The 25821-nt window shown below is 38.0% G+C and overlaps 1 non-coding gene across 1 annotated transcript; it reads right to left on the bottom strand.

The window, feature by feature from the left end:
• Positions 1-22143: 22143 nt before the first annotated feature.
• On the bottom strand, positions 22144-22249 carry LOC121973878. The gene has a single exon (XR_006109789.1). It is a non-coding gene; the product is annotated as a small nucleolar RNA R71 (small nucleolar RNA).
• Positions 22250-25821: the final 3572 nt, after the last annotated feature.

Below are 25821 nucleotides of genomic sequence, written 5' to 3'. Positions count from 1 at the left end.
AGAGATTATATGCTGGTTTACCAGGTAGATAATTAACTCCCTGTGGGTTACACGGATTCAAACTTCCAATCAGATAGGGATAGTAGTAAGTCAACCTCAAGGTATGTATTTACTTTGGGAGGTGGAGCCATAACATGGAGAAGTGTTAAGCAGAAGTGCGTTTCAGACTCCACCATGGAACTTGAGTATGTGGCAGCCTCTGACGCAGCCAAAGAAGTTGTATAGCTCAGAAACTTCTTGATGGACTTAGATTTGATTCCTGGTTTGGCTAAAATTATCATAATTTATTGTGATAATAGTGGTGCAGTAGCAAACTCGAAGAAACCACGAGCCCATAAGGCAAGTAAACACATTAAGTGCAATTACCACCTGATACGAGATATCGTAAAGCGAGGAGAAATTGTTGTCGCCAAGATTGCATCAACAGATAACCTGGTAGATCCTTTCACTAAGGCCCTTCCGGTGAGTGCTTTTGATGGGCATGTTGAGGGGATGAGAATCAGATGTATGACAGCATATATGGTAACATAGTCTTTTAGTATAAGTGGGAGATTATTGGGTTGTATACTATAAGCCTAACTTTTGTATGAACATCTGTTTTATGAGATATTTTGAAATGAGAATCACTTTGGTCAAATGTTGCATTTTATATTTATTTATATATTAACGCAGTTGTCCATTTAATTTATATTGTAGATAACATGGTGTGTGGTGCCACACAGAAGATTATATTATCAATTCCTTATAAATTATAAATAGTAGCTCACAACCGAGATGGATAGAGACAAACCATTGGAACGGTTGTAGTGTAATTTGGTATTAGTCTGTCTTGACTATAAAATTACACTAGTACACTATGTGTGTATTGAGCAGGACCATTTGAGGTTGTTTGATTTATACTGACTGTATAAAAGAATAGAATTTCTGTTATTATGGATGTGCATTCTCTTAATTCCGATATAATAACAAGCACGTACACTTACTATTTATTTCTTTGACTTATCAATTGGTGAAATTTATTCATTAAATCAATAGGCCCGATAAGTTGGGAGATAGTGCTATTTATACGGTGTGTTGTTGATTATAAAAGAAAACTGTCATATTTATTTAGGTTGATGATGTCCCCTTGAGGAGCTCATAAGGTTTATCATGTAAATCCTACAGGTGGACTTAGTCCGACATGATAATAAAGTTGAGTGGTACTACTCTTGGAGTCAGATGTTAATTAAGTGAGTTGTCAATAACTCATTTAATTAACGAGCATACGATATCTTAAACACAGGGAGATTAACGCACTCATGATAAGAAGGACCCCATATTGTAATATGAGATTGGTGCGGTAGTTCAATAATAACTCTTTAGTGGTATGAGTTATTATTGATGAACTTGAGTTGGGTGTTCGGGTCGAACACAGGAAGCTCAAGTCCATCAGGAGGTCAAAACCAATTCCTCCTCTCGGTCCCTGTTGTAGCCTCTACATAGCCTCGCCTTCACTCGTTTGATTTTGTTTCCTACCCAAGAAAGGGGTCGGCTAAGCCCTTCTTGGTGCCAAGCAAGGGGTCGGCCAAACCAAAAGAAAAGAAAAGGAAAAGAAAAGAAAAGGAAAAAAAATGAGTTGTAAAAGGGAGATTTTTTCTCAATAGAATTAGAGATTTTTCTAAAAAGAATTATGTTAATTCTTTCTTAGAAATTTTCTAAAAAGAATTATATTAATTGTTTCCTAAGAAATTTTTCTAAAATGAATTATGTTAATTATTTTCTAGAGATTTTTTCTAAACAAAAATTCTGTTAATATTTCTCCTCTTTTATCTGGTGCCAAAGGTTATAAAAAGCGAGGAGGCCATGCCACCATAACCTAATCTCTCTTGAGTTGTTTTCCCTTACTTGTGGTCGACACCTCATCTCTTCTTTTTTCTCTTTTCTTTTCCCCTAGAGTCGGCGCCACCTCCTCTCTTCCCCCTAGGGGCGACACTCCACCTTCTCATCTCTTCCTCCCTTTCCTCCCTCTAGGGTCGACGCATATCTCCTTTGGTGGCCAGAGCTTGGAGGAGTATTAGAGTGTATATTAAAAGCCTATCTTTTGTAAACATTTATTTGTTAAAATAAAAGAATCACATTGGTCAATATCTGTATTTATTTGTTAAATGTAATTGTTCAATTAATTTATATAGTAGACAACATGGAGTGTGGTGTCACACTCAGAAGATCATGTTATCGGTTCTCTATAAATTATAAACAAGTTGCTCACGACTAAGATGGAAAGGAACAAACCATCAGAATAGGCGTAGTGTAATTAAGTATTAGTTTATCTTGACTAATAAATTACACTTATACACTTTAAGTGTATTGAGTAGGACCATTTAGGTAAGTTCTTTTTGTACTGGCTTTATAAAAGAACTAGACCTTAGTTATTATGGAAGTGTGTGCTCTTAATCCTAATATAATAACAAGCACATATATTTAATATTTATTTCTTTAACTTATCAAAGGGTGAGATTTAGCTCGATAAATCAATAGGCCCAATAAGTTGGGAAATGGTACTACTTATAGTGTGTGTTGTTGATTATAGAAGGAATCTGTATCCTAGTTATCTAGGTTGAGAATGCCCCCAAGACGAGCTCATAAGAATAGTCATGTTAAACCCTACAGGTGGACTAAGTCCGACATGACAATGAAGTTGAGTGGTACTACTCTCGGAGATAGATATTAATTAAGTGAGTTTTCAGTAACTTACTTAATTAGTAGACATTCGTAATCTTAAACACAGGGGGACTAACTGTAACGCCCCGCCCCTTCCTGCTTAAGCTGACGGGGGTTACTTATCTTTTCTTCTTAAACAGCGGAAGTCTTATCTATAGCCTATATTTACTTTTTTTTTTGTTTTCTTTAACACATCATCATCAACTACCTATAAAATGAGTCACATAACATGCTTAACATAAACTTAGACCATGATACTAAAGAACATGATGAAGTGTCATAGAGTTATAAAGGAAAACAACATGAACATAATTCTTATTAATTAAAAGCAGGTTTTTTTCCTCTTTAGCCAAGTCACTACTACACACGTCCTTCTTGCCCCTCCTGATGCTCCCTTAGTACATCCATTCTTTGCCCTTATCTGTGGAACAAGGAAAGTAAGTTGTGAGCACTCAAGGCTCAGTAAGATCCTTTCCTACTCACAAAAATCGTATAGCATAAATAAAGCTTCAATGCATAAAGCATAAAGACAACTCATCATATCAGGTATAGAAGCATCATAAAAAATCATATGGTACCATGGCATATCCTCATAAAGTCATAAAGTGTATTCTAGCATAACATGATCGTGGTCATAACATATCAAAACATAATCATAAGGTTCATCCTAACATAACGTAACATAATCATAGGCATCATGGTATATCGTAACATAATCATAATGTGCTATGCAAGATGACTTTTAAAACATGATTCATGCAATAATATATATGCAACATGTCCTTTGAAAACTTATTTCATACATACTTAAACATAGTCATAACATGGTTAGGGCCCCGGCTTGTACAACTTACATAAATGCGCGCGTCCTATATAGGTCCAAGGTAGCAAGTCTTGAACCCTACAAGGCATACATACTAGGCTCGTTTCTTAGTCCATCGACCTAGGGGCACTTAGGAGCCCATCCCTAACGAGGCCCGTTTCTTAGTCCATCGACCCCGGGACGCTTATGGAGCCCATCCTTGGTACAAGCCATACATAAAGTAAAATAGCATGTCTTACATATCATGGTTCTTATCATTTCTTGCACATCGTATCTCTTATCATATCATACCATATAGAATTTTGGGCACACAGCTCATCATAATGGTATGTAAAAATTTGGGCACACAACACATCATATATTTTATGCATAAATTGGGCACACAGCTCATCACATATATCATGCATAAATTGGCACATAACTCATCATAAATAATACACACCATAGCATAAGGGTTTTCATCATGTATCATGTATAGATCATAAGTGTGCATAATTAAACATAGAAGCATAGAAATCTCATAATTATGGCATATAATATACATGGAAAACATAATTAGGTTTCTAACCCTAATGTCTTATAGTGGCCGAACCATATAGATTGGGTTTTTGGTAAAAACTCCATACCAACATGTGAACCCAAAGTAAGCATCATTTCTTATACCATAAGAAACACCATGAGCAAGTTTAGGTAGAGTTCTAGGATTCTTAGGTTTACAACTTATCATGGCCAAAACATGTCAAGCATACATTGGGTTAAAAACTATCATTCAAGCTTGTGAACCCTAAACAACTTCCATAGCAAACATATCAAGGAATAACATGAGCATAGTTGAGTTAGGTTCTAAGTTTCCTAGGCCCTTAAACATGAAGTGGCCGAGAGTTATAGGACTTAAAACTAAGGTTCAAGTGTCCTAAAAGCATGAGAACCTTAAACAACTTTCATAGCAAATATTTCAAAGAATAACATGAGCATAGTTGAGTTAGGTTCTAAGTTTCCTAAGCCCTTAATCATGAAGTGGCCGAAACTTGTAGGGCTTAAAAACTAGGGTTCAAGTGTCCTAAAAGCATGAGAAACTTAAACAACTTTCATGGTAAATATTTCAAGGAATAACATGAGCATAGTTGAGTTAGGTTCTAAGTTTCCTAAGCCCTTAAACATGAAGTGGCCGAAACTTGTAGGGCTTAAAACTAGGGTTCAAGTGACCTAAAAGCATGAGAACCTTAAACAACTTTCATAGTAAATATTTCAAGGAATAACATGAGCATAGTTGAGTTAGGTTCTAAATTTCCTAGGCCCTTGAACATGATGTGGCCGAATGTTATAGGACTTAAAACTAAGGTTCAAGTGTCCTAAAAGCATGAGAACCTTAAACAACTTTCATAGCAAATATTTCAAGGAATAACATGAGCATAGTTGAGTTAGGTTCTACGTTTCCTAAGCCCTTAAACATGATGTGGCCGAATGTTATAGAGCATGTAATTAAATTTCCATGCAACAACAAACATAAGAACATTAAGTTAGTTTCATAACATTTCATGAAGGTGGTCATGAGCATCTTAGACTTGTTTTAAATTCTCCTAGGCTTCAAAACTAAACATGGCCGAACCTTCATGGACATGAAATAGAGTTCAACTTAGCATACAATCATGGGCATATCATAATAGTTTCATATCTTATCTTAGGGAGATCATGGCATGCTTAGTTTTAAATTAAAGCTCTCCTAGGCCCTTAGTTCTACCATGGCCGAATACTCATGAATCTAAGTTCTACCAAACATTTTAACATAGAGACATGAGATAAATCCTTATCATAAAATACATGTTACAAGAAAAAAATATCGAGCATATCAAATTTAGATCTTTTCATTCCCTAGGTCCTTCCTTTGGTTTTATCTTGGTTGGAATTCTTCATGATGTTTTCTTAGATTTTTATGTAACCGAATCTTCATAGAACAACAAGAGCTATTGTACCACAGGTGAGGGGAACTTACATCCTTTCGCTTGTGGTTTTCCTTAGAGAGAAAAGTGTTCTAGGTGTCAAGGAAGGAGGAAGCTTCTTCTTCTTGTACCTCCTTTTGTTTCCTTTGCTTGTAAGGGCTATAACTTGAAGGTTTCTTCTCGGAAATTAGCTTTCTTGGAGAAGAACTTAACTTAGCTATTGGAATGAGTAGAGGGAAGTTTTCTTGGTTCGGTGAAGAATGAAGAAGGGAGAAGGAGGAAGAAGAAAAATGAATTTAATCCCTTGTTTTTCTTCTCTAAACCTATTTATCCCTTTGCCAAATGAACCATGTCCTCATTCATTCCCTCAACTCCTCTTTTCCCCCACTCCTTTAATTCCCACGAAAATAGAGAGAGGGAGGGAAGTAGACAATCTCTCTTTTGCTTGCTCCTTTTCTTAACCAAGAGGGAAAAGAAGGTAAGCAACTTGGTTTTCTCTTGCTCCTTTTTGCTTAGTTTTCTTTTCTTCTTTAACTAAATTTTTCATTCCTTTCTATTCAATTATTTCTCCTTATCCTAATGGTTATCAACCATCAATTTATCTCCATCAATTGTGGGAGGTTCAAGGTTCAATCCTTGACCTCACCTCTTCTTATTCTATATTTTCTTTTATTTTTTCCTTTTTCTCTTATTCTTCTCATTTATTTATGCTCTAAGGAAAAATAATATTCATATACCTATCATATAATTTCGTGGGTGTTACAGTACCCCATACCTCATAAAAAGTTCGTCCTCAAACTTAAAATAGCGATGTCAGGTTGCACCGGACTTCCGGCTGAGTGCATCGGCCACCTTGTTCGCTTTTCCAGGATGATAAAAGATTTCGCAATCGTAATCCTTGACTAGCTCGAGCCATCTGCGTTGTCTCATATTTAGGTCTTTTTGCGTGAAGAAATATTTCAGACTCTGGTGGTCTATATAAATCCTGCACGGGGCTCCATATAAATAATGCCTCCATGTTTTCAGAGCGAAGACCACAGCTGCTAGTTCCAGATCGTGAATGGGGTAACTTCTTTCGTGCTCTTTGAGTTGTCTGGAGGCATAGGCGATGACTTTGCCATCTTGCATGAGTACAGCTCCCAATCCTAATAAGGAAGCATCGCTATACATATCAAAGCCTTTGTTGCTTTCCGGAAGAGTAAGGATCGGGGCACTGGTCAGTCTCCGTTTTAGTTCTGTAAAACTCTTCTCGCATTCATCCGTCCATTCATACTTTTTATTTTTCTTGGTGAGATTCGTCATGGGGGCTGCAATTTTAGAGAAATCCTCTACGAACTTCCTGTAGTAGCCTGCCAATCCCAAAAAACTTCTGATTTCGCTGGCATTCTTTGGTCTGTTCCAGTTACTTACGGCTTCAATTTTGCTTGGATCTACCATGACTCCATCCTTGGAGATGACATGACCCAAGAATATTACTCGATCTAGCCAGAACTCGCACTTGGAGAATTTTGCATACAGTTGTTTCTCTCGGAGGATCTGCAGTACAATTTTCAGATGTTCGGCATGTTCTTCTTGGGTTCTGGAATAGATGAGGATATCGTCAATGAAGACGATCACACATTTATCAAGATATGCCGCAAATACCCGATTCATCAAATCCATGAACACAGCAAGGGATTTGTCACTCCGAAGGGCATAACCACGAACTCCTAGTGTCCGTATCTTGTTCGAAAGGCTGTCTTTGGTATATCATCTTGTTTCACTTTCATTTGATGATAGCCGGACCTTAGGTCAATCTTTGAGAAGACAGTTGCTCCCTTCAATTGGTCGAACAGATCGTCGATCCGCGGAAGGGGGTATCTGTTCTTGATCGTCGCGTTATTTAATGCTCGGTAATCTATACACATTCGCATAGATCCATCCTTCTTTTTCACAAACAGTACCAGAGCTCCCCATGGAGAGTGACTAGGGCGAATAAGTCCCTTGTCGAGTAACTCCCGTAGCTGTTCTTGAAGTTCCTTCAACTCAGTCAGCGCCATCCGGTAAGGTGCTTTAGAAATTGGTTTAGTACCCGAAACTACTTCGATCGTAAATTCTATTTCTCTATCGGGTGCTAATCCCGGTAGTTCATCAGGAAATACTTCCGGATAGTTGCATACTACCCTGACCTCTTCTAGCTTCTGGCTTCCGGTTTGTCTTGTATCAACTACGTGTGCTAGAAATCCAGTACATCCTTTGTCTAACATACTCTGTGCCTCTATAGCTGATAAGAATCTTTCAGGTTCTTTCCCAGATTCCCCAATAAATTCAAACATCGGCTCAGCTTCAGGTCGGAAGACTACCTTCTTGTTACGGCACTCGATTGAGGCGCCGTACTTGCTCAGGAAATCCATGCCCAGAATAATGTCATAATCCCGCATGTCAAGTACTATCAGATTGCAGTAGAGTTCTCTGTCTGTGATTCGGATAGGTACGGCCCGCAGCATATGATCCGATGGCATAACTTCCCCGGATGGTAGGGTTGTTAAGAACGTGATATTTAGTGTCTGGGGTGGTATGTCTAAACTCTTGGTAAATGATGCTGAGACGAACGAGTGTGTCACCCCCGTATCAAACAATACTAAAGCATACTGACTGAAAATAGGTAGCTGACCTGTAACGACAGTAGAGGTGCTTGCCACATCTTCTTTAGTAAGCGAGAAAACCCTAGCGTTCATTGTAGTTGGTGGAGCCTCTAATCTCCCTTGGCTAATCGGTGTTCTCTCAATAGTGGTTTGCATCTAATGTAGTTGTGAGGGGGTATTCTTGTTTTGGTTGTTCTGCTGGGGAGGTGCCTGGAACCGGTTGGTGCAGTCTCTGGCCAGATGTCCTTCTCCTCCGCAATTATAGCACCTTCTGGTACCCTTATGACATACTCCGGAATGCAGCTTTCCACAAATAGTGCACTGGGGGTACTTCGGTTGCTTATTCACTGAGCCACCTTTTGCATTGTCCCATTGTTTCCTTTTTCCAGTAGAGGTCCCTTTCCAGCTTGTTTTATTACTTGAGGATCTCTGTCCTTCTGTTCGGACCTGACTCTTATTCCCGTTCATTACATTCTGATAATGTTCTGTGATGAGGGCACTACTGACCAATTCCTCTGTAGTCTGAGGTCTATTAACTCCGCCGGCCACGTTCAGTACTATTTCAGGTCGAAGCATCTTCAACATCAGTCTGACCCTTTCTCTTTCTATGCGAACCAATTCTGGACATAGGTGTGCCAAACGGTTGAAGCGTTTTACTGCTTCGTTTACTGATAGGTCACCTTGTCGAAACTCGGTGAACTCGTCATAGTGTCGGTTCGTCACTTGCATATGGAAGAACTCCTCGAAGAACTCTGTCTCGAAGTCCGTCCAATTTATCAGATTAATCTATCTTTTTGCTTTCACTCTTTCCCACCACATTCTCGCGTCTCCGGAAAAACAGAAAGATACGCACTTGATCTTCTCCGATTCGGGCTAGTCCAGTAGTTCCACTATGCTTTCTACTGTCTTGAACCAGGCCTGGGCATCCCATGGCTCGCAAGTACCCGAGAAGTTCTCCAGCTTTAGCCTCAGCCACTATATTAAGTAGGTCTCCTCTCGAACCACTAAGGCGGGGGCTACCGGTGGTACTGGTGCCACTATTGGCACGACGGGCATTGTATTCTGATTTGCTGGCGGGGTGGCAGGAGTTCCTTGTTGGCCCATTAACGTAGTGATCAGCTGTTGTTGCTCCGTGATCTGACGCTGGAGATCGGTGACTACCTAGTTCAGATCTGGTGGAGTCGGTGTCTCGTCTGCTCGGGTAGTACGTCTCCTAGCCATGCTTATCTTCATTAAATAACAATAAATTATCGTTATTCCTATTCGGTTGCCATAAGGTTAGTACTATTCCTATCCTACCATCATGAATACCTAAACTAAATAAAAAGAATAAATAAACATGCATAATATTAAAGCATCATAAAACAAACAAAAAAAAAAAAATTAAGCATATAGATTCTTACTTGGAGCGGCAGGATGGAGGCTTGACATGTGTGTAGTGAAATGACTAAACTTGGCTCTGATACCAAACTGTAACGCCCCGCCCCTTCCTGCTTAAGCTGATGGGGGTTACTTATCTTTTCTTCTTAAACAGCGGAAGTCTTATCTATAGCCTATATTTACTTTTTTTTTTTGTTTTCTTTAACACATCATCATCAACTACCTATCATATGAGTCACATAACATGCTTAACATAAACTTAGACCATGATACTAAAGAACATGATGAAGTGTCATAGAGTTATAAAGGAAAATAACATGAATATAATTCTTATTAATTAAAAGTAGGTTTTTTTCCTCTTTAGCCAAGTCACTACTACACACGTCCTTCTTGCCCCTCCTGCTGCTCCCTTAGTACATTCATTCTTTGCCCTTATCTGTGGTACAAGGAAAGTAAGCTGTGAGCACTCAAGGCTCAGTAAGATCCTTTCCTACTCACAAAAACCGTATAGCATAAATAAAGCTTCAATGCATAAAGCATAAAGACAACTCATCATATCAGGTATAGAAGCATCATAAAAAATCATATGGTATCATGGCATATCCTCATAAAGTCATAAAGTGAATTCTAGCATAACATGATCGTGGTCATAACATATCAAAACATAATCATAAGGTTCATCCTAACATAATGTAACATAATCATAGGCATCATGGTATATCGTAACATAATCATAATGTGCTATGCAAGATGACTTTTAAAACATGATTCATGCAATAATATATATGCAACATGTCCTTTGAAAACTTATTTCATACATACATAAACATAGTCATAACATGGTTAGGGCCCCGGCTTGTACCACTTACATATATGCGCGCGTCCTATGTAGGTCCAAGGTAGCAAGTCTTGAACGCTACAAGGCATACATACTAGGCCCGTTTCTTAGTCCATCGACCTAGGGGCACTTAGGAGCTCATCCCTAACGAGGCCCGTTTCTTAGTCCATCGACCCCAGGGCGCTTATGGAGCCCACCCTTGGTACAAGTCATACATAAAGTAAAATAACATGTCTTACATATCATGGTTCTTTTCATTTCTTGCACATCGTATCTCTTATCATATCATACCATATAGAATTTTGGGCACACAGCTCATCATAATGGTATGTAAAAATTTGGGCACACAACACATCATATATTTTATGCATAAATTGGGCACACAGCTCATCACATATATCATGCATAAATTGGCACATAACTCATCATAAATAATACACACCATAGCATAAGGGTTTTCATCATGTATAGATCATAAGTGTGCATAATTAAACATAGAAGCATAGAAATCTCATAATCATGGCATATAATATACATGGAAAACATAATTAGGTTTCTAACCCTAATGTCTTATAGTGGCCAAACCATATAGATTGGGTTTTTGGTAAAAACTCCATACCAACATGTGAACCCAAAGTAAGCATCATTTCTTATACCATAAGAAACACCATGAGCAAGTTTAGGTAGAGTTCTAGGATTCTTAAGTTTACAACTTATCATGGCCAAAACATGTCAAGCATACATTGGGTTAAAAACTATCATTCAAGCTTGTGAACCCTAAACAACTTCCATAGCAAACATATCAAGGAATAACATGAGCATAGTTGAGTTAGGTTCTAAGTTTCCTAGGCCCCTAAACATGAAGTGGCCGAGAGTTATAGGACTTAAAACTAAGGTTCAAGTGTCCTAAAAGCATGAGAACCTTAAACAACTTTCATAGCAAATATTTCAAGGAATAACATGAGCATAGTTGAGTTAGGTTCTAAGTTTCCTAAGCCCTTAATCATGAAGTGGCCGAAACTTGTAGGGCTTAAAAACTAGGGTTCAAGTGTCCTAAAAGCATAAGAAACTTAAACAACTTTCATGGTAAATATTTCAAGGAATAACATGAGCATAGTTGAGTTAGGTTCTAAGTTTCCTAAGCCCTTAAACATGAAGTGGCCGAAACTTGTAGGGCTTAAAACTAGGGTTCAAGTGTCCTAAAAGCATGAGAACCTTAAACAACTTTCATAGTAAATATTTCAAGGAATAACATGAGCATAGTTGAGTTAGGTTCTAAATTTCCTAAGCCCTTGAACATGATGTGGCCGAATGTTATAGGACTTAAAACTAAGGTTCAAGTGTCCTAAAAGCATGAGAACCTTAAACAACTTTCATAGCAAATATTTCAAGGAATAACATGAGCATAGTTGAGTTAGGTTCTACATTTCCTAAGCCCTTAAACATGATGTGGCCGAATGTTATAGAGCATGTAATTAAATTTCCATGCAACAACAAACATAAGAACATTAAGTTAGTTTCATACATTTCATCAAGGAGGTCATGAGCATCTTAGACTTGTTTTAAATTCTCCTAGGCTTCAAAACTAAACATGGCCGAACCTTCATGGACATGAAATAGAGTTCAACTTAGCATACAATCATGGGCATATCATAATAGTTTCATATCTTATCTTAGGGAGATCATGGCATGCTTAGTTTTAAATTAAAGCTCTCCTAGGCCCTTAGTTCTACCATGGCCGAATACTCATGAATCTAAGTTCTACCAAACATTTTAACATAGAGACATGAGATAAATCCTTATCATAAAATACATGTTACAAGAAAAAAATATCGAGCATATCAAATTTAGATCTTTTCATTCCCTAGGTCCTTCCTTTGGTTTTATCTTGGTTGGAATTCTTCATGATGTTTTCTTAGATTTTTATGTAACCGAATCTTCATAGAACAACAAGAGCTATTGTACCACAGGTGAGGGGAACTTACATCCTTTCGCTTGTGGTTTTCCTTAGAGAGAAAAGTGTTCTAGTTGTCAAGGAAGGAGGAAGCTTCTTCTTCTTGTACCTCCTTTTGTTTCCTTTGCTTGTAAGGACTAGAACTTGAAGGTTTCTTCTCGGAAATTAGCTTTCTTGGAGAAGAACTTAACTTAGCTATTGGAATGAGGAGAGGGAAGTTTTCTTGGTTCGGTGAAGAATGAAGAAGGGAGAAGGAGGAAGAAGAAAAATGAATTTAATCCCTTGTTTTTCTTCTCTAAACCTATTTATCCCTTTGCCAAATGAACCATGTCCTCATTCATTCCCTCAACTCCTCTTTTCCCCCACTCCTTTAATTCCCACGAAAATAGATAGAGGGAGGGAAGTAGACAATCTCTCTTTTGCTTGCTCCTTTTCTTAACCAAGAGGGAAAAGAAGGTAAGCAACTTGGTTTTCTCTTGCTCCTTTTTGCTTAGTTTTATTTTCTTCTTTAACTAAATTTTTCATTCCTTTCTATTCAATTATTTCTCCTTATCCTAATGGTTATCAACCATCAATTTATCTCCATCAATTGTGGGAGGTTCAAGGTTCAATCCTTGACCTCATCTCTTCTTATTCTATATTTTCTTTTATTTTTCCTTTTTCTCTTATTCTTCTCATTTCTTTATGCTCTAAGGAAAAATAATATTCATATACCTATCATATAATTTCGTGGGTGTTACATTAACACACTCATGATAAGAAGGAGCCCATAATGTAATTTGGGATTGGTACGGTGGTGCGATAATAACTCTCTAGTGGAATGAGTTATTATCGATGAACTTGAGTTGTGTGTTCGGGGCGAGCACGGGATACTCAAGCTCATCGGAAGGCAAAAACTAATTTCTCCTTTAGGTCCCTGTCGTAGTCTCATTAAAGCGTCAAGTCCATCCAAATATAAGGCTCTTCTTGGTGTCCAAGAAGGGGGGCAGACCATTGCTTGGTGACCAAGTAATGGCCGGCCACATCCTCTTATAGGGGTCGGCCAATATTAATTCAAATAGGAGGGTTGTTTTGAATTTTTAAAATCTTCTCTTTGTAGAAAACTATAAGTTTTAAAAGAGAGATTTTAATTTTTAAAACTTTCCTTATTTGAATTTAGGCCACATGTTTTAATAGAGAGTTTTAAAAGTTTTAAAACTTTCCTTTTTTAACCATCCTCATGGTTTAAGAAAAAAAAGGGAGATAAGTTTTAAAATTAAAATTTTCTATCATCATGTTAAAAAAGGAAATTTTATAAAAGAGTTTTTAAATTTTAAAACATGGTTTTAATTTTTAGAAACTTTCCTTTTTTAACTCATACTTTAGGAAAGAGAGCTTGTAAAATTTTATAAGAGTTTTTCTTGTAAAATTTTATAAAAATATATTTCCTTTTTCCCCTTGATGAGGTGGCTAGCCACCTTGCTTGGTACCCAAGCAAGTGGCTGACCATATTAAATTAATTAAAATCATCACAAAATTAAAATTGGTGATTGATTCAATCAAGAGGAAAGAAAAGGAAAAATAAAAAGGGAAAAGGAAAAACTCTTGGATGATTTTATTTTTTGTAAAAAGTTTTTCCTTATTTGCCTTGGGCAAGTAATATAAAAGAAGGGGTGAGGGGGCTTCATGAGACACAACTCTTATTCTCTTGTTTGGAGATCTCTTGGTGGCCGGCCCTCTCCCTTCTCCCTTTCCCTTTGCTCTCTTCTCCTTGTTGGTGGTCGTGGTCAGATTTTAGAAGAAGAGGAGGAAGCTTTTGGGTGGTGTTCATCTTGGAGGATCGTCGCCCACACAACGTCCAAGGCGAGGTGAGGAATACGGCAGAAGATCTCGAGGTCATTAGCTTACAAAGAGAAGGTATAACTAGTATTTTTCTTCCGCATCATACTAGTTATTTTTCTTTGTATGAATTCTAAATACAAGAGGCAATTAGATCTAGTTTATCGAATTTATTTTTCGAGTTTGTGTTTTCTTCTTTTTCAAATTTGTGATTCGATTGTTCCTTTTGGTTAACCTAGAGTTATTTATGGAAATAAATATTAGCTTTCCTTAAAAGGCTTTGCTTAGGCGGTGGTGGTTGCTCCCATATCCAAGAAGGTCATGTGCCTCGCCATGCAGTCCTAGAAGCCAATTTTGGAAATTAATATTTATGGAATTAATAACTTAGGTAAATTTGAATCAATAGTGTTAAGTTCCGCTTGCGATTCAAATCTAAACCATTAAGAACAGATAAGTTAAATTTGGAATCAATGATGTTAAGTTCCGTCTGCGATTCCTAATTTAACTTCTAAAGAACACAATAGGTTATTTAAGGAAAGGTTTGACACTTGTTCAAAAACTTTTTGTACAGTGGAACCTGTACGTTTTCCTAGGACTAACCAACAATTGGTATCAAAGCTAGGGTTTGCCTCTGTGTGTTTAGAATTCAAATAGGTTATGCACATGTCATATATAATTTAGGTAGGATAATAGTAGGATGTGCTAACTCTTTGGTTGCAGGCTCCAACTATTATGACTTATTGATGTTGTGTGTGATTGGACCCTTGGACGTCAAGGGTAATATTTTATGTGTGCATGATTGTATGTATCAAATACAACAGGAGCTGTATTATTTTTAAAATATTATTTTCGATCTAGATTACATGTACATTCCCTCGTGGAATATAGGATCGATATATGTAAAATTCTATTTTTGTCGCGAATCGGATTCTTGCGAGGCGTGGTACTTATGGAGCACCAGAAGTGCAGCGGAATAAGAAGCAAGATGGATGCGATGACTCGACCCGATGGCGGTGACTAAAGATGGCAGCAGCTAGGGTTGGAGCATACTGAAGACAGTGAAGGAAAAGGCCATAATAGTTGGAAAATGATTTCCATATTTATTGCTTTTATTTACTGTGATGTTTACATGCATGTGATGTATGCTAGCATAGGTTAAAATCCTCATTTTTAAATAACTAAGTGGGAGAGGGATTTTAATAAATCTATGGTCTCCATTATTGGTTTGTAAGTGATGCAATAAGCTTGCGTGTTGGCTCTGAGTGCCTCCCTCCACAACGGATGGGTTTGTTGCGGATCACTAGATCAAACTTCCTTTTATAGATGGTTATAGGAAATTATTTAGGAGCGTGTGATCTTCTCCAACTGAAGGGACACAATCCTATTTAATGGACTTAGTATCAAGTAATGGTATACACTTAGACTCATTCAATAGTATCCTCCCCAACGGAGTCACTGCTATTGTTTTGTGTGACCAAAGTGAAACCAACTATTAATTTTATTTGTCATAAAGTTAGGATGATAAGATAATAAAATTAATGGGTCACACCCTTCTCTTACAAATGTTGAATTTGTATACGTCCACACTAACGTGGCATGCAATATTCACGGTGATTTGAGGTGTTGGTTAATTTAAAATAGTATTGTTTGAGGAATCAATATTATTCTAAATTTAGAGTCTTGACCAAAGTTTATTTTTGTGATTCTTAGGATGACTTTCAACCCACTAGCCATTATACTGAAAGAGAACAAACTTACTAGTCCTAACTATATTGATTGGAAAAGAAACCTGGACATTGTTCTTACTGCTGAAAGCTATAAGTTTGTACTAATTGAGGCTTGCCCTGATGCACCTGACGGTGACTCTACCCCAGAGGAGATTGAGTATCATAAGAAATGGTTAAAAGCTGATGAGATGGCGTGGTGTTACATTTTGGCATCAATGTCAAATGTATTGCAACATCAGCATCAAGATTTACCAATAGCATATGATATAATGAACAATCTCAAAGAACTCTTTGGGCACCAGAGTCGGACTGCTCGGCAAGAGGCAATGAGAAAGCTAATGACAGTCACTATGTCTGAGGGGACACCCGTAAGGGATCATATCCTCAAAATGATGGCTTATCTGAATGAAATACAAGTCCTTAGAGGAGAAATCGATAGGGAAAATCAGGTCGATATAATTCTCCAAACACTACCTAGAAGTTTTGAGCAGTTCCGCCTGAACTATAACATGAATAAAAGGGAGTATACGTTGGCAGAACTTCTGATAGAACTACAGACATCAGAAGGAATATTTCGTCACAGTTCTCAGATTCACTATGCTGAAAATGGTTCTACTTCTAAGTCGAAAGACAAGAAAAAGAAGAAACAAGTCTTTTCAGCAAAGAAGGTGAATAAACCTCAGAGTACAGGACAGAAAGATGGAATGAAGAAGCCGAAGGGCAAGTGCTTCATCTGCAAGCAGTCTGGACATTGGAAAGCCGACTATCCTCGTAGGAACCAGAACAATAAATGTATATCTCATACTCTAGTAGTTGAAACATGTTTAGCGGTGTTATTTACCAGCACCTGGTGTATAGATACGGGAGCCACTGATCATGTCTACAATTCTTTGTAGGGGTTCCAGGAAACCCGACGACTATTTGATGGAGAGATAACTGTGTACATGGGCAATGCTACTAAGGTGACGACTGTTGCAATGGGAGACGTCTACTTATCATTTGATATGAATAGGAAATTGGTTTTGAGAAATTGTCTTTATGTACCCAATTTTAGAAAGAATTTAATTTCAGTTTCTAAACTGTATTTGGATGGATATTCAGTTTCCTTTAGTAACAATGTCGTTATAAAGAGAAATAAGGTGATTATCTGTTCTGGTGCATTGGTCGATAATTTATACACTTTAAATCCAATTTCTCCAACAAAGCAAAATATGAAAATTAATAACACATCTTCTAACTCTAATAAGAGAAAAAAACCTTCGGAAATGAACCAAACGTATCTTTGGCATCTAAGGCTTGGACATATTAACTTAAGTAGGATTCAAAGACTTGTAGCCGATGGACTCTTGGGTTCATTAGAGTTGGAAAACTTCCAACATATGAGTCTTGCTTGGAAGGAAAAATGACCAAGAGACCTTTTAAGGCCAAGGGGTATAGAGCCAAAGATGCGTTAGAATTGGTTCATTCTGATTTGTGTGGTCCTATGTCTATCCAGGCAAGAGATGGTTATAAATACTTCGTCTCCTTTATAGACGATTATTCAAGATACGGATATATTTACCTGATGCGCCGCAAGTCTGAATGCTTTGACAAGTTCAAAGAATATAGGGCTGATGTGGAGAATTGGGCCAAAGATGCGTTAGAATTGGTTCATTCTGATTTGTGTGGTCCTATGTCTATCCAGGCAAGAGGTGGTTATGAATACTTCGTCTCCTTTATAGATGATTATTCAAGATACAGATATATTTACCTGATGCGCCGCAAGTCTGAATGCTTTGACAAGTTCAAAGAATATAGGACTGATGTGGAGAAATGTCTTGGTAAAAGTATCAAGACACTACGGTCTGACCGTGGTGGCGAATACCTCTTCGGAGAGTTTAGGAATTACTTATCAGAAGTCGGGATTCAATCCCAATTATCTGCACCTGGTACACCCCAACAGAATGGTGTGGCAGAACGAAGGAATAGGACTCTTATGGAAATGGTTAGATCGATGATGAGTTATTCAGAATTACTAAATTCGTTTTGGGGATATGCTTTAGAAATAGCAGTGTACATTCTGAATATGGTACCTTCTAAAACAGTTCCTTCTACTCCCATGGAATTATGGAATGGGCGTAAGCCTAGTCTAAATCATATCCGGATATGGGGTAGTCCAGCACATGTGTTGAAGGGAGATACTGATAAGTTGGAATCACATACAATAGTTTGTCTGTTTGAGTGATATCCCAAGGGAACGAAAGGTGGTTTATTTTATAATCCTAAAAATCAGAAGATCATTGTTAGCACCAATGCTCGATTTTTAGAAGAAGATTATGTAATGAACCATAAGCCCATGAGTGAAATAGTTCTAGAAGAAATTAGAGAGGACACGTCTACTTTAGTACCAACAGTACAAGATGAAGTACCACAAGAAATTGCAACATGAGTCACACATGATGATACACAGCCAGAGACAGTGTCTCGTCGTAGTGGGAGGGTTGTGAGGTAACCTGAGAGATTCATGTTTTTGGGAGAGTCTTCGGACTTGATCCCAGGTAAACATGAACCTGATCCCCAAACATATGACGAAGCACTCCAAGATATAGATGCAGTATCTTGGCAAAAGGCAATGAATTCTGAAATATAATCTATGTATTCTAATAAAGTCTGAGAGCTTGTAGAACCACCTGATGGTGTAAAAGCCGTTGGATGCAAGTGGATCTACAAAAAGAAAAGAGGGACAGACGGGAAGGTAGAAACTTTCAAAGCAAGGCTTGTTGCGAAAGGGTATACTCAGAAAGAGGGAATCAATTATGAGGAGACTTTTTTGCCGGTAGCCATGCTTAAGTCTATCCGGATACTCTTATCCATTGCCGCTCATATGGATTATGAGATTTGGTAAATGGATGTCAAGACAGCATTCCTTAACGGAAGTCTTGAAGAAAACATCCATATGAAGCAACCGGAGGGATTCATTGAAAAAGGCAAAGAACATCTAGTGTGCAAGCTCAATCGGTCCATTTATGGACTGAAGCAAGCTTCAAGATCTTGGAACATCCGATTTAATGAAGTAATCCAGTCATATGGATTTATTCAGTGTCCAGATGAGTCTTATGTATACAAGAAGTATAACGGAAGCGTGGTGGTATTTCTTGTACTATACGTAGATGATATTTTGTTAATTGGCAACAATGTCAAGGTATTATCAGACGTAAGGGTATGGTTGTCCAAACAGTTTGATATGAAGGACTTAGGAGAATGTGCACACATTCTTGGGATCAAAGTTATAAGAGATCGTAAGAAAAGAATGTTGTGCCTATCCCAAGCTTTATATATAGATACGATCCTTGCTCGTTTTAGCATGCAAAATTCCAAGAAAGGTTTCTTACCTTTTAGGCATGGAGTAGCCTTATCTAAAGAGATGTCTCCGAAGACATCAAACGAGATGGAGGATATGAAGGCAGTTCCTTATGTTTCGGTTGTAGGAAGCCTTATGTATGCAATATTGTGTACAAGACCTAATATCTGTTTTACCGTGGGCATGGTTAGCAGATATCAGAGTAACCCTGGACAAGGACATTGGACTACTGTGAAGCATATTTTAAAGTACCTAAGAAGGACTAGAGATTATATGCTAGTCTACCAAGCAGACGATTTGCTCCCTGTAGGTTACACGGATTCGAATTTCTAATCAGATAGGGACAATATTAAGTCTACGTCAGACTATGTGTTTACTCTAGGAGGTGGATGTAACGACCCACCTTCTACACTACTACTACTCTCTAAAGGTGGACGCTACTGATGTGCGTAGATTATATACTCTTTTATGCATGTTTTTACGCACATTTACATACTTTGAGCATGCTTGATCTATGCAATTTTATACTTCCAGCTTTCCTTTTAGCATATTTACTCTTTTTGTTTGGAGATCTGCTTTTTGTGCATTTTCTGTACACAGGAGTCGATTTGGTGAAGAATCTACATCTTTGGGCATGCATTGGAGGAAACGAAGGGAGAAATCACCGGGCCGTGTACCTCACACGGCCCTGCACTGGTATGGAGCTCGGGACGTGTGGAGTTTGGCACCAACAGAAGAGGAAGATGACATGGCCGTGTGAACCTCGCACGGCCGTGTCAAGATTTGAAGCCAACCAGAGCAGAAGCCTTACAGGGCCGTGTGGATCTACACGACCGTGTGAGATTTCCAGAGACCAAGCAGGCTGCGGCCGTGTGCACCACACGGCCGTGTAGCGTCTCCAGAGACTAAGCAGGCTGTGGCCGTGTGCACCACACGGCCATGTAGCATTTCCAGAGAGCAGAAGGGTTCTGGCCGTGTGGAGTCACACGGCCGTGCAGCTTTGGCAGAGAGGGAACTGGACATGGCAGTGTGAATCTCACACGGCCGTGTCACGGGGCCGTGTGGCGCCCGATTCCCTCCTCTATTTAAACCCTTCTTCATGAATTGAAAGGGGATCTCTCCCCCTTTGGGAGAAAGCAAGATTTGGTGGTTTCCTCCCAATCTTGGGAGGATTTCTGGGCGATTCAAGGGGAGATCTCGATGATTTTGACTCCGGAGCAAGGATTGGATCCGAAGACGAGGCTTCTTCGTAGATAAGTTTTCTCTTTCCCCCTCTTCTTGATTTCTTGGATTGGGGACTTAAGAAATGCTTGTAATTTCTATTTCTTCAGGTTTTCTTCCTCGATTCATGGAGTAGATCTTGTATTCTAGGATTAAGGGAGTATTTGTATGGTGGATTGATGTAATCTCTTATGGATTTGCCATTTTCTTGTTTCAATGACATTGTCTTGCTTGTATCAATTAGATCTTGAATGATTAATGGTGATTTGTGCTTAATTCTCATTCTTGATTGATTTTTTGGATTTCTTGTGGACTTTGTAAAGATAAACTCTCACTCGATCATCCGAGGGATCCACGTGACAGGTGCAAGCCCGTGTAAGGACGTTTGAGAGATAATCTTGAAGAGGAAATGGGAATATTCAAGAGAGTAGGATGGATCTTGTGATTAGTTTCTTGTATCTTGATAGATTAATAAGTTGTGGGCTTCTATGTTGATATCCGAGGAAGGCATAGTAATAGGTGCGCTTCTGTGTAAGGACAACGTAGGTTCATGTCTAATTAATCCTATTTAGATACATTTCTCAGTCCTTAGCCGGTTGTCTATTGCAAGAGGGAACCGGCAACTTTCTACATGTTTGGCAATTGAGGGATAAGAATTGGTGAACCATTTACATTCAATAAATCTTACAAAGAAACCGAAACTCCTAGAATCTCCCTTTATCATAACCCAAAACACTAAACTCTTGTTTGTTGATCTTTAATATTAGATTTGTTTACCTTTACTTTGCTTTTGAAATGATTGGATAGTTGTTTAGCTAATTCGCATTGAGACATTTCTAGTGCTTATTCCAGTCCCTGTGGATACGATAATCTTTTATATTACTTGCGACATTTCCGTACACTTGCGGAGCGTAACAAGTTTTTGGCGCCGTTGCCGGGGACTGCGCTATAACATTAGGAATTATCAATTGAATTAGACTAAACATAACTTTTCCTTTTTTCTTTTGATTTGCATAGTTATAACTAATTGTTAGAATTCTGTTTTCGCAAGTTTTTCTTTTCTTGAATAACATTTTTGACAATTCTTTTTGTTGCAATTCTAATTCTAATTCTAACTTTGCATTCTTGATTTCTAGCACTCTAATATAACTTTTCTCTGTTTTCTCTTTTGATCTAGTTTCTTTCTTCTTTTCTTTTGTAAACATATCTTGCAATCTTTAGCATATGAATTATTCTAGATATTTTTCTTTTTCCTTTTATCTTTTCTTTCTTGTTTTCATTGTGCACTTTCTTTCTTGAAATTTAAATTCTGCATTTGCTTTCTTGCTTTTCATATTGCATTTTATTTCTTGTTTTTGATTCTGGATAATTTTCTTTTTCTTCTTGAATATCCATGAGCACTAACATGTCAAGCAGGCCCATGAGAAATTTTTCTACACCCTTTTCTGCAAGATTTTTATCTCCCATTGTGCAACCTCAAATTGAAGCAGAAAGTTTCCAACTAGACCCAGAGATAATTTTCATGATACAAGGTCACAAATTTGGAGGAGAAGTATCAGAAAGTCCTTATCTGCATCTTGAAACATTTTTAGAGATTTGTGATTTGGTGAAATGTGAAGGAGTATCAGCAAATGCAGTTCGATTGATGATATTTCCTTTCAGTATCAAGGATAAAGCAAGGACTTGGCTATATTCTCTCTGTCCTCAAAGCATCACAAGTTGGGAACAATTGGAGAAGCAATTTCTGAATCATTTTTTCCCTCCAAGTAGTACGGTGTATATGAAGAATTACATAACAAATTTTTCTCAGGCATATGGAGAATCATTATTTGAAGCATGGGATAGATTCAAGAGTCTTCAAAGACAGTGCCCTCATCATGGTTTTGAAAAATGGTTGATTTTGCACATATTCTATGGGGGAATTTCTTTCTCAGAAAAGACTTTATTGGATTCATCAGCTGGAGGTTCTTTTATGGACAAAAGTATAGATGAAGCTTATTCGTTAATTGATCAAGTGACATTGAACCTCCATGAATGGTCGAACAAAAGTTGGATGGAATTTCCCTCAGATATTCAAGAAGTGCAAGCCATAAATGTAAGAGAGCCTATCAAACAAAATGAAATTCAACCATCTAAAAATGTTGAAATTCACAAGTCACAGAGTGAGGAGTTCAAACATTTGGGGGCAAAGCTTGATAGTATTGTTTCAAAATGGTTTAAAGAAGATCCCCCTCCTACACAGTCAAGATCCAATGAAAAGTGTGATGATGTTGGGTTGAGAAGTGGAAAAAATCATGAAGAACTTCTGAAGAACGACATGTTTAGAATTGAGGAGAAGAATAATAGAAGATCACAAGAACTCAGTTCCATTTCTCTGGGAAGTTCCCAAAGGCCAGAAGTACCTTTCCCTCAACGATTAATCACACCAACATTAGATAAGCAAGTTGGACCTCCTCCAAAAGCTCAAAGGGAATTTGGGAAAAAGGGAGTTCAGTCTTTCCCAGGACCTTCACTAAGGGTTCCTTTTCCACAAAGGTTAGTGGGGTCAATGAAAATAAAGACTTCGGCAAATCCTGTGACACTAATATAGTTGAGTGTAGATTTTTGAATATATATGAAGATGAAGATTTTTCAGATGAGGATTTTATTGATAATGTAGTGGTAAATAAGTTTTCAGATCTATCTCAAAATTTTATAAGGTGTTATAGTGACATCGAATTTTCAGATGATGAATGTGATGTGGTAGATCAACTTAAAACTGCAAGTGAAGTTATTGATCCTCTTGTTATTGATTCTCCTATTAAGGACATAGATGTTGGTTTATTTTTTGATGTATGTGTTGATGATGATGATATGGAAGAATGTGTAGGGAGCTGTGTTGTGGAAGCAGCATCTCAAGGATCATCACCTTTGTCAAGACAACCCTTAGAGGTTTTGAGAATTGATCATGTTGTGGAACAATGTGTAGGGACTTATACAGAGATAGTGGAGTCTCGAGAATCACCATCATTGATATCATCAACACCTAAGCTAGAGCCAGAACCATCATTTGATTCAGAGGAAGTCACATCTACATGTTTAGAAATTTCAGGTATTTCTCAACAAAGTAAGGTTAGTATTTCTTGTGATCTTTTGGAAAACTTTATGGAGGTACCTATAATTGACTTTGTTGGATGTGATTCATTTTTATTACTTATTCATCTTATCTTGATATGGTTCTAGCTCTATACTATATAACATGCTTGTGGGAGATTTGTTTTTCTTTTGGATGTGCAGATTTCACATGGGCCAATAATTGGAAGCTCAATCTGAACCGTCTTCGACCACCTGAAAAAATTTCCATGAAGATGAAGATGGAGAGAGCGTTACTTCAATTTTTAATGCTAATGTTTAAAGCTCTCTCCATAATAAGAACCCTTGGTAAGAAGGTTCTAAAATATCTTACCCCTCCAAGAGCAAGATTTAGATAAATCTAATGAGGTGGTCGAGCTAATGACCTTAAACAAGCGCTTCTTGGGAGGCAACCCAAGTTCATTTTCCTTGTTTTCATTCATGTCTTTAGTTCTTTCTAGTTTCATTTCTGAACATGTATCCTCTACTTAATTTTTCTTGTCTATCTTATTTTTGTAGAATTCAAAGTTGTGGAGGAATGTGAGTATTAGATGGAGGAGTATCTTTAAAAACATGAACGTCAACCATTTGGAGCTCATCACTTGGTAACTTCTTTTAAAATCTCCTCCACGTTGTTTTTAGTTTTCATTGGGACAATGAAAAATTTAAGTCTGGGGGGATGCATTAGATGCATTTGATTTGCTTTGTTTGTTTTTGTTTTTGCTTATGTCTTGCATTGTGTTTTGATTTTTTGTGGCATACATCTTGAGAACATCAAATCTTCACTTATATGCTTTCTTGGATTCAAGTGAAATGTTAGCACGATTATTGTCTTGATTCATGATGTTCGAATGATGCTAGTAGTAAACTTTGTGTAGTTCTTTTTTCTATCTTGGGAAGCATTAATAAGCTAAGAATCTTATGGTGATGAGTTTTAGTTTTGGTTCAACCTTAAGGATTTTATCTTCACTACACTTGTGCTTGATGCTTGAATAGTTGATGTCATTGAAATAGTCATGATTCATCTTGTTTGCTTAGTACTTTGTTTCCATGGTGATTTCTCAACTTTCATTTTGGTTACTGGATGAGGCTCAAATCATTAAAGCTAATTTGGAAAAATCAAAATATCCCAACATGTGTGCTAAAAGTACATTTGTGAATAAGTTTTGCACAATGCAAACACTTATAAAAAAAAAAATGAACAATAAGGGATATAAAAATAGTTGTCATGAGTGGAATCTAGCAAGTCACCCCTTTGAGACCGAGTTAGGTTACTGGGGAAATGACTGCTTAGTTTCTCTTGAGATTGAGCACACCTTTGAGACCTTGGGTTGATTGAGAAATATGAACCAAGTGAGTGGCAAGTAAGTGCCTATCACTGGTTACTTGTCTCTCACCGAAAACATTAGGAATTCAAATTTGATGACGACTTGACTAGGACATAGATTGAAACTTGAAGGGTTTTTGAGTTACTTTTACACTGTGCACAGGATGCTTAAGCTTGAGCCATACTGTACTTGTTTCCATGATCAAGCTTGTTAATGAAACTCTTTGATAGAGTTAGGAAAGTGCATTAGGGTTTATGAATGTGTTGTAGAACATATGAATTTAGACTGCAGCATTTTGCTTGAGGACAAGCAAAGGTTTAAGTCTGGGGGTGTGATGTGCGTAGATTATATACTCTTTTATGCATGTTTTTACGCACATTTACATACTTTGAGCATGCTTGATCTATGCAATTTTATACTTCTAGCTTTCCTTTTAGCATATTTACTCTTTTGGTTCGGAGATCTGCTTTTTGTGCATTTTCTGTACACAGGAGTCGATTTGGTGAAGAATCTACATCTTTGGGCATGCATTGGAGGAAACGAAGGGAGAAAGCAGGACCTGCACTGGTATGGAGCTCGGGCTGTGTGGAGTTTGGCACCAACAGAAGAGGAAGATGACATGGCCGTGACCTCGCACGACCGTGTCAAGATTTGAAGCCAACCAGGGCAGAAGCCTTACAGGCCGTGTGGATCTACACGGCCGTGTGAGATTTCCATAGACCAAGCAGGTGTGGCAGTGTGCACCACGCGGGGGTTCCAGAGACTAAGCGGTGGTGCGTGTGCACCACACGGCCGTGTAGCATTTCCAGAGAGCAGAAGGATTCTGGCCGTGGGGCTCTGCAGCATTGGCAGAGAGGGAGCTGGACATGGCCGTGTGAATCTCACTGGCCGAGGTCGTGTGGCGCCCGATTCCCTCCTCTATTTAAACCCTTCTTCATGAATTGAAAGGGGATCTCTCCCCCTTTGGGAGAAAGCAAGATTTGGTGGTTTCCTCCCAATCTTGGGAGGATTTCTGGG

This window comes from Zingiber officinale, chromosome 4A (assembly GCF_018446385.1).
Source record: "Zingiber officinale cultivar Zhangliang chromosome 4A, Zo_v1.1, whole genome shotgun sequence".
NCBI classification, from domain to species: Eukaryota; Viridiplantae; Streptophyta; class Magnoliopsida; order Zingiberales; family Zingiberaceae; genus Zingiber; species Zingiber officinale.
Note: the sequence above shows the minus strand (reverse complement) of the source record. Positions and strands in the feature narration are given on the sequence as shown.